This window comes from Mercurialis annua, linkage group LG6 (genome assembly GCF_937616625.2).
Source record: "Mercurialis annua linkage group LG6, ddMerAnnu1.2, whole genome shotgun sequence".
NCBI lineage: Eukaryota > Viridiplantae > Streptophyta > Magnoliopsida > Malpighiales > Euphorbiaceae > Mercurialis > Mercurialis annua.
The window spans coordinates 12,430,584-12,440,066 of NC_065575.1; positions in this window are offsets into that span (position 1 = coordinate 12,430,584).

The window sequence follows — 9,483 nt, forward strand, 5'->3', positions numbered from 1 at the left end:
CCGAATAATTTGGAAACCGAATAGCACGTGGGTTGGTCATAGTACAAAAATTCCAAGCCAATACAATCTTTGATCTTGGCAGGGCTAGAATCTAGGGCCCACATGACTATAATTTGATAAGTCGATAATCACAGTCTGATTGAAAATCTGACCCATTAACCCCCCCCCCCCAGGATACCCATCTCACTTACTTTCCTTTTTGAATCCAACACCAGATCACTTTCACTTTCCATAAAAACTACATCCTTACCAGGGAATTTGTTAGATTTTTGCTGACTCCTTTTATTTAAGGGATTTGAACTTTCTTCCTTTCCATCCTTTCTTACACCATCAAATTTTTTAAATTCAAATTCTAGTTTTTATATGAAATCACAAGATTCTTCGTAATCTTTCCATTTAAAATTGTCAGATCATCATTGTCATCCTCCCTTGAAACCCTAATTGGACTATCTGGTCTAAACCATTTTTCTCTAGTATTAATTGTATTCTTCCTCACATTTGCACGCATACTTACCCCATTCAAAGGAACTTCTTCGGAATATGGTTATAGAAATACTTCACATATAATGTTTTGAATGTCCAATAATTCCACAAAAAATAAAACATAAGAATTCGTTCGTATTAGGAATTAGTCCAACTCCAATTCCACCACATGTTCTAAGTTTCATTCGCCTTTTTAATGGCAAGCTGTCACTACCCGAAATCTCGAGCCGAGACCGGCGCTGGGGAATGGGAGTGGTAGCTTCAAAACCCGCAGCAAACCTAAAACCACTATAAACGTTTTGCGATATCAATCAAATAGCAATCAAAAAAAAGTTTTCTGAAAAGCTTTTAAAACGATAAGATGTCAAAATATCTATACATATATTCTGAAAACCATCCTTATAAACTAGGGTCTTACATTGCGATGCCACATCAAGCATTGCCCTGTTTCGCACATCAAAAGCCAACGGTTTAAAGCGCAGTAAAACTATTCAAGTTTACAAACATCATAGTATAAAGATACATAAAACCGTTTAACAAAACCATATATACATCTAGGACTAGTCTACTGCAGCACTATCGATACACACTTCCTTTGTACATACTTCTAAACAGATTTCTGAAGGAAGGATAGAAGTTTGTCACGTCAAAAAGACTATTCACCTGAAAATTGCTTAAAACAACGGGGGTCAGTCAAAACTGAGTGAGTTTATAGTTTACTAATGAGCATTCTATAAACAAAATTATGATGTAAATCATTCATTCATATGCATTCCGATTGAAACCCTAATTTTCGATTCCTTGAAATATTCCTCACAATCAAAATTTATAACTTTCATCTTGATGGTAGATTACGGGATAGTTCCAACGTGTCAACCATACCATCTGGTCGGGCATCAGGATAGTTCAACCATTATGCCTCCTACCATATTAAATCCAACAATCGGTCGATTTGAGTCCCGGGATAATTCAACCATGGCGACTCGTTAGATACAGGCCGCGGGATAGTTCAACCATGCTGACCTCGTATCGAATTCACGCATACAACAAAAAAGTATATCGCTCGATTATAACTAGTGATCACATATAGTCCTATTACCGCCCAATTGGAAAGCATGTTTCATCGGATCTATACTGGTTTCAAGATAATGATGCGTACACTTCATACAAAACGTTTCGATTATAAATTATGCTATGTGATTTATATAAAACATTTGTAATTAGAAAGCAATGCATTTTTAATACATCAAAAGTAAACATTTATAAACTCATTGCTTGATATTCCAAAAAAAAAAAACTTTATCACACGACCCCCGTCAAGCTCCTTGCCCGGTAGCTAGTTGCCTCGCCGTATCTAGGAAACAGACAAACATAACTCGAGTAAGAATCTAACTCTATTGACATTCTAGACTCGAGGTATAAACATAAACGTAACTCGTCGATTCTTAATCGCGTTTAATCTCACTTCATTCCTTCGTTACTTATCGTTCTTCGATACTAACGATTTACGGCTTTAGATTTACGACTTAAACCTAAACCCTAAGCGTCTCATCCCGTATATCAAAACCCTAATCTCATTCTATATGTTCTTAGTCCAAAATGTACATTTCCGGAGTCTGTAGGTTCATATCGATTTAGGAAACGTCTAGTCCAAGTTCTGAGCATCGGGAGGGGTAAAAAACGACTTAATGGGCCCAGATTTGGTGGAGTCTTCTCTAGACCTTTTGTTTTGTTTGTAGAAAGCTCTTGCAAAACAGAGGTTAGACTGCTGATCTGATGGTGGTTGTTTGATGAGCACTTTAATGCATAAGTCTTGAGCTTAAGAGAGTTTTTAGTAAATGTAACAATGTGTGCGTATAGACATATCTCAAGCTCCTTATATAGTGATAATGAAGGAATACCTAGTAGAATCTAAATAGGAAAAGGACTCCTATGAGGAATATGAGTCCGGATAGAAATATAACTCCTAAATAGGATTGTGTTCTTGAATAGGAATATGATTCCAAATAGAAAAGTATTTCTTATTCTTCTAGAAGATCAGAGTTTTCTAGAATCACTGGGATCATCGGTATTGTAGTTGAACTGGGATCCTAGATCTTCTAATAAGATTTTTATTAGATATTAGTATATTTTGGAGTTATCGACATTTACCAAATATCAGGAGATTCGGTCATTGCTTTTTAGGAAAATTCATATGGACTTCGTTCTAAGTGGGCGGGTTTTATAAGACTCAGCCACACTAGTATGAATCAGGTTCTATCCGTGAGTTAATCTCGTCTTAACTTTATTATTCTTAAGCGAGTCCTGAAATTTGCTTCGGTAGGTAAATACTATAAAACTCGGCTCATTATATTGTTATTATGTGGAATCAGATTTCTATCATTTATGATTCTATTTGTAAAGTGCAAAGGCTGTAAAGTCTCTATTTCTCTTTTGCTTTTTGTAGCGAGAGTCTTTTGTTGTTGGTGTTCTTTGTAGTGTTGGTTTTGCTGCAAAGTTAGTTTGTTGTTTTCCAGTATGTGGAATTCAGCTGTAACTTATAAATTGAGTAGTTGTGTTAGTTGTTTGAGGCTTAGCCTAGAATTGTATCCTCTAGGGGTGTGCAGAAACCGAACCAGACCGTGAAACCGAACCGAACCGTAATTTGCTCTATGGTTCGGTTATTTGGTTACAACGGTCTGGTCCGGTTCCTGATATAAGGAATACCGGTTATCAGTTAACGGTGCGGTTTTGGAGTTTTGGTAAACCGAAAAACCGAATAACCGAAGGAACCGAAAGATATAAAACGACGTCGTTTTATATACACGTGTGATGCGTGTGAGAAGCATCTGGAAGCCTTTGAAACCTGATTAACTCCCACAAAACCGACGTCGTTTACCCTTCATATAAAAGCCTTCTTATATTTTTTTAACCCTAATTCTCTCATTTCCTCTCTTCACTCGCAGCTGTTTTCTCTCTGATCCTCTCTCTTTTGTTCTTCTTCTTTGTTTCTCATGAAACCCTAAATCCTAATTAATTCTCTCATCACTCATCAGTCTCTGATATTCTTCAGACTTTTCATCTCCTAATTAATACCTTACCTTACATACACTTAATCATGTGCAGTTTTCTTAGATTAAAATGCGTTTTTTCTTGGTAAGTGGATGACCGATGGAGCTCTTTGACTCTCATTTTTTTATTTCATCTTCAATCTATACTCTGTCTAATATGATTTTATGGTTTTTGTGTTTCTGGTGTTGAATCTATGGTGTTTGTGTGCTTACTGTGTGAACTCTGATATGGCGAATCTAACGGATCTGCTAAAAAAGGTATGAAATATGAAGCTCTAATTTTTTTGATAAGTTATTTAAAGTTTAATCTTTGTTCTGTATCTAATCTTTTTTTCTCTGGTTTTGACTTTTGATTCTTTGAACACCCGCCTGTCATGATTCGAACCGTTGCTGTTTGATATGGTGAATCTGATTCCAAAAGATATGATTCATTGATTCGTATGAAGCTGATTTGGAAAGTTTTATCTTTAAACTTCAATTTATAACCTAAATCATAATCTAATATGATTTTATTTTCTCTGGTTGGTATATGTTTTGTTGCTGTCTGATGTGGTGATTATTTGGATCTCTGGACATGTTGCTGGCTTTATTGATGAACCATTGAACTTTTAAAAGGTATGCTACTAAGCCTACTATGATCATTAATCTATCTATTGACTATTCTATTTGTTTGCTGTTGTTGGTTTTGTTAAGTGACTTGAGTCTGTTTGTCTGTTTGATGTCATCTGCTATAGGTCTACTGGTTTATATTACTAATTGGTGGCGGAAGCAATAGATTGGGTGGAGTCTGTCCCTGTCCCTCTGTTTGAAAAGATTCACTAACTTGGTGAATCGTTGGTGGAAGCAGCATTATTATTGGTTGCTCAGTTGCATCTTAATATGGTGAGAGTCTATTATTTAGTATAATTTAGTTTATTGTAATTTGTATGTTAGTTGCATAATTTGGTTCATTGATTGGTTGCATTTATGTTTTGGTCAGAGTCAGATGTTTAACTGTGAGTAAGAGCCTGTTGTTGTTGCTTCTTCTGCTGATAGTGGTGAGTTACCTCTGGCCTCAGAACAACAGCATGGTGCTGCTGCTGAGGGCTCATCTCAGCCCTCTCAGCAACAACATGTTGTTGATGCTGATGGTGCTGGAAATAACCCAAAACCAGTAGAAAAGAAAAGGAAGGCAGTTGTAATGAGATCCAAGGTTTGGGATCACTTTGAACGCATTTGTGATGAAAATGGAAAACTGCTATTGGCTAAGTGTCTGTATTGTGCTAAAGTGTATAATCCTGATACTAAATTGAATGGGACCTCAACACTTAGTTCACACAATATGGCATGTTTAAAAAATCCTCATAGTAAAGATACTAGGCAAGCCTTACTTACATTGCAACCTGTTAAAAATGTGGGTGATGGGGGGAGATGGGGAATTAGGAACTTGGAAATTTTCACAAGATGTTATTAGGGATGCTCTTGCTTATATGATTGTGGTTGATGAGTTGCCATTTAGATTTGTTGAGGGTATGGGTTTTAAAAAGTTAATGAATGTTGCTTGCCCTAGGTTCAAAATACCATCTAGATGGACTGCTACTAGGGATTGCCATCAATTGTACCTAGATGAAAGGTTAAAACTGAATTTTTTTTTAAAAAGTCAGAGTCAGAGAGTTAGTATTACAACTGATACTTGGACAAGTATTCAGAGGGTTAACTATATGTGTGTGACTTGCCACTGGATTGACAATGACTGGAACCTTCATAAGAGAATTATTTCTTTTGTCCCTGTTTGTGGCCACAAAGGTGATTACATTTCTAAAACTTTAGAAAACTGCTTGCTTGCACGGGGTCTGAAAAAGGTTTTCACTGCCACAATGGACAATGTTGGCAGCAATGGCACAACCATTGCTGCTTTTAAAATTAAATTGCAGTCATGGGGCACAGATGTAGCTAGATGTCAATATTTGCACATGAGGTGTATTGCACATATTTTAAATTTGGTTGTTTCTGATGGTTTAAAAGACATGAACTCATCTGTTAAGAAAGTTAGGGATTGTATTCGATATGTTAGGAATAGTCCATCTAGACTGAAAAAGTTTAATGATCTTGCTTTTGATGCTGCACTTGGTACTAAAAAGTCATTATGTTTAGATGTGCCTACTAGATGGAACTCTACATATCTTATGCTTGAGACTGCTTGTTTGTTTAAGTCCATTTTTGATTCTTATGAAGAAGTGGATGAATCATTTAGAACAGATATGGCAGACAATATTCCTAATTTTCTTGATTGGGAAAATGTAAAGAAGTTTGCTAGATGTCTTTCTTATTTCTATATCACTACTTTGAGGATTTCTGGATCCTTATATGTGACAGCTAATATGCATTTTCAAAAGATTGTTGACCTGTCTTTTATATTGGATGAAAGGATTGCAAGTGAGGATTTACAGATTGCACAAAATGGGAAAGAAAATGAGAGAGAAGTTCAACAAATATTGGGGTGACCCCCATAAGATCAACAAACTCATTTTTTTCACATATTCTTGACCCAACTTCTAAAGTGCATGATTTGAAGTTTGCTCTGTCTAATTTATTTGGAGCTGAACATGGACAGAGACTGTGCACCCAGGATTGGCTTCGGGCAGAGACTGTTCCTCTGGTGGTTGAAGAGTCCCTGGATGAACTTGAAAATTTTGAAAAAGGTTATGTGTTCTAACCTGTAACTCAGTTCTTTTTATCATTTTTATTGATTGGTTCATTATGTACTTGGCTAATATATTGTTTTCTCTGTTAAATGCAGATTTGCCAAACTGAATGAGTCCTTCAACTTGAAGTTGGACTCTTTTGGTGATCTATTTTTACTTTTGGTGGAAGCATAAGAATGATGTGTTTGTTCTGTCCCTATTTTTGGTTCTGTCCCTGTTTTGATTGCAAAGAGGCTACTGAAAAGCCTCAAGTCCAGAAATGAAATGGTGGTGGAAGCCAGATTGATAATCTTCATTTTGAAACTGTAAAGTGTTCAACTCATTCTCTATTTTTTTCAATTTTTTTATTTCTAAAATTTTGAACTCTACAATTTTGAACTCTTTCTGTTTTTAATTATATAATGCTTCTGAATTTTTTAAGTTTTTAAGTTGTCTAAGTTTTAACTTTTGTGTCAAATTCTGAATGTTTAATTTAAGTCTTTTACCATGTATTATTTCTGGATCCTTGAAACTGTTATTATTCTATTTTTGCAAAGACATTACTATTCAAAATTTCAAACTTAAATTATTTTAATTACCTTCTCAGTTTTAATCTTATTTCTTTTTTTTGGGCTGTGATGAAGTTTCCACCACTTCAAAATCTGACCTACATAAGGCCTTTTAATTTGCATGAGATGACTATGTGTATATTTTAATCACAGAGCAACCATGCGAATAGGATCGCCTTATAATGATATGATAATTTTAACATTCTGAGCCCCTTTTTTTAAAAAACCTTTTTAGACTTTAGTATCTTTTAACTTTAAATTGACTGAGTTGGTATATTTTGTGTAATCTAAAACTGTAATTTTTTCATTCTACACAGAATGAAATTCTGGTAGTGTGAATTTGCTGGTTGCTGCTTGGCCACTTCTTCTGAGTTCCTGCAAATTCTGCCTACATGCCTCTTTTTTTGATGCTATATACACATTTTTTTTGTAAAGGGTACAGAAACACATAGATTCATTTGATTATATTGTAATTTGTAAATGCTAATGATATGTAATAGATAGCAATTTAGAAATTATAGCAATATATACATTGATTTGCTTCTTGTAAGTTGTAATTTTGTAGTACGAAATGTACACTTTATTTGTACTACTGCAAGCAAAATGGTTTAGTAGTTTGATTTTTACTTAATTTTAAAGGCTTTTGTATGTATTTTTGGGTATAAAAATGGGCCTATTTGTCAGGCCCAAACCGAAATCAAATCACACCGAACCGACCGACAATTTCGGATATTTTTTTTCGGTTTTTGGCTAAATTATCTACGGTTCGGTTGATGATTTATACAACTTCGGTATAACCGGTTTTGGCAGTTTTGAAACCGAACCGACCGAACCGAACCGATGCACACCCCTAGTATCCTCCATTGTATTTTAGTAATACTTTTTTTCTCAAAACAAAATTACATATAAAATTATAAAATTTGTATCTTTATATCAAAAATGTCTTTCTATAAATATTTTTCAAAAAATTATATCTCTGATGAATCTCTGTTACTGAATGGAAAAAGCGAATAAAAGTTTTGCGCGTTTTAAGCCATTTTTTTATTTTCTCTATAATTTTACCTATAAATGCAAATTATATTTGATATAATTAATTAAATATGTTTAAATGTGTTATTTACAAATTAGACAGATCAAATCTATTTAGTTAAAGTTTTATTTTTAAAATGAGTCACTCTATTAATGATTTACTTATGAGTCGAATCCGTGTAAATTCAACCCAAACTTGTTTGGTATCGTATCGTTTAAATAGGTCTTGCCGGAAATAATATTAGAGGCACACAAACAAATTAGTGAATGGGTAACATAAGTGATAGGAGTAAAATACTCCTATATTACGAGTCTCTTTCGCATCGCTTTGTATACTTTTGTTGCATGTTTCGAGTGATTATATCGCCTATTACGTGTTTTAGTGTTTCAGGATAAACGGAGCGTATGTGAAGGGTTTTGAGTCCAAAAGAGCAAAGAATCGATGATATGTGGAAGTCGAGAGATGGATTGAAGCGAGGGGTGAAGTAAAGATCAAAGAAGCCCTTCTCCTGCATGGTCTCGATCGAGAAGCACAATTACACCTTGCTTCTCGATCGAGAAGAAGAGCAAAAATCGGCAGAGTTTTTGGACATCAAGCTTCTCGATCGAGAAGCTGACTTTAATGAAGCTTCTCGATCGAGAAGGGCCAGAATTCAGCATTTCAAATCAGTTTTGGGTCTTGTGCTCTCTTGGCCCACTTCCACTTTTGGACAAACAAGCTTGTAATAGGATGTTTTTTATTTCCTTTTTTGGGCTTTACTATATTAGGACACCTTATGTCACATTTTAGGGTAAGCCTCTTTTTGGCAGCAACAATTATTACTCTAGCAATTATTCTCTTAGTTTTGTGTGACTTGTTCTTGGAGATTCCTCCATTGTTAAGGATTTGAAGCTTTTATTTCCAGATTTTGGGTTTTGAATTCATATTTAATACAAGCTTAGTTATTGAATCTTCATTATCTTGTTCATGCTTTATTGTTCTTCATTGTTATTTGAGGTAAGCTTTCTCACTTTTATTATGTTGATTTACTATTGCTTAGTTGTTGTTTTTACTTTAATCATGAGTAGCTAAACTCCTAGTCTAGGGGTTGTTTATGATTGCTATGTATGGTTGTTAGATGATTGGTTAGGGTTGTATGGGTTAGGGTTTTGTTGTGTTTAATGATCTTAATGCTTGGATTAAGTTAGCTCCTTAATTGATGATTTGTGTTTGATTAGTGAGGACGAGAGTTAAGCTAATTGAATAGACCTAGTTAAGCATAAGCTTAAGACCTAAATGCGCGAGAGTGATTTAGGGAATTAGCGGTTGTTTGAGTTTGCGGATTAATCGGATTGATTGTTGTAGTCGACATCCAATTGTGCGAGAGTGATTTGGATTTCGACTCATTAATCAATTGTCGGTTCGTCAACTTCCGGCTCGAGAGAGCGGATTTAGATACCTTAGAATGGCTCGACCCGAACCAATACCCGTATACCCGACCTATTACCTAGGAATCTCGTTGGCATGATTAGCAACCCTTAGGCGCTTTTAATTATTGTTTTTAATCCTTTAATCAATTAGTTGTTTAATTCTTAAATTGCTTCTTAGTCTAATCAGTGATTGCTTAATTTTAGTTTCGTTGTTATTAATTAAAAATCCAACTACTCTTTGCTTTCCGAATTGAATTTCAAGATCGATTTCGCTCACTT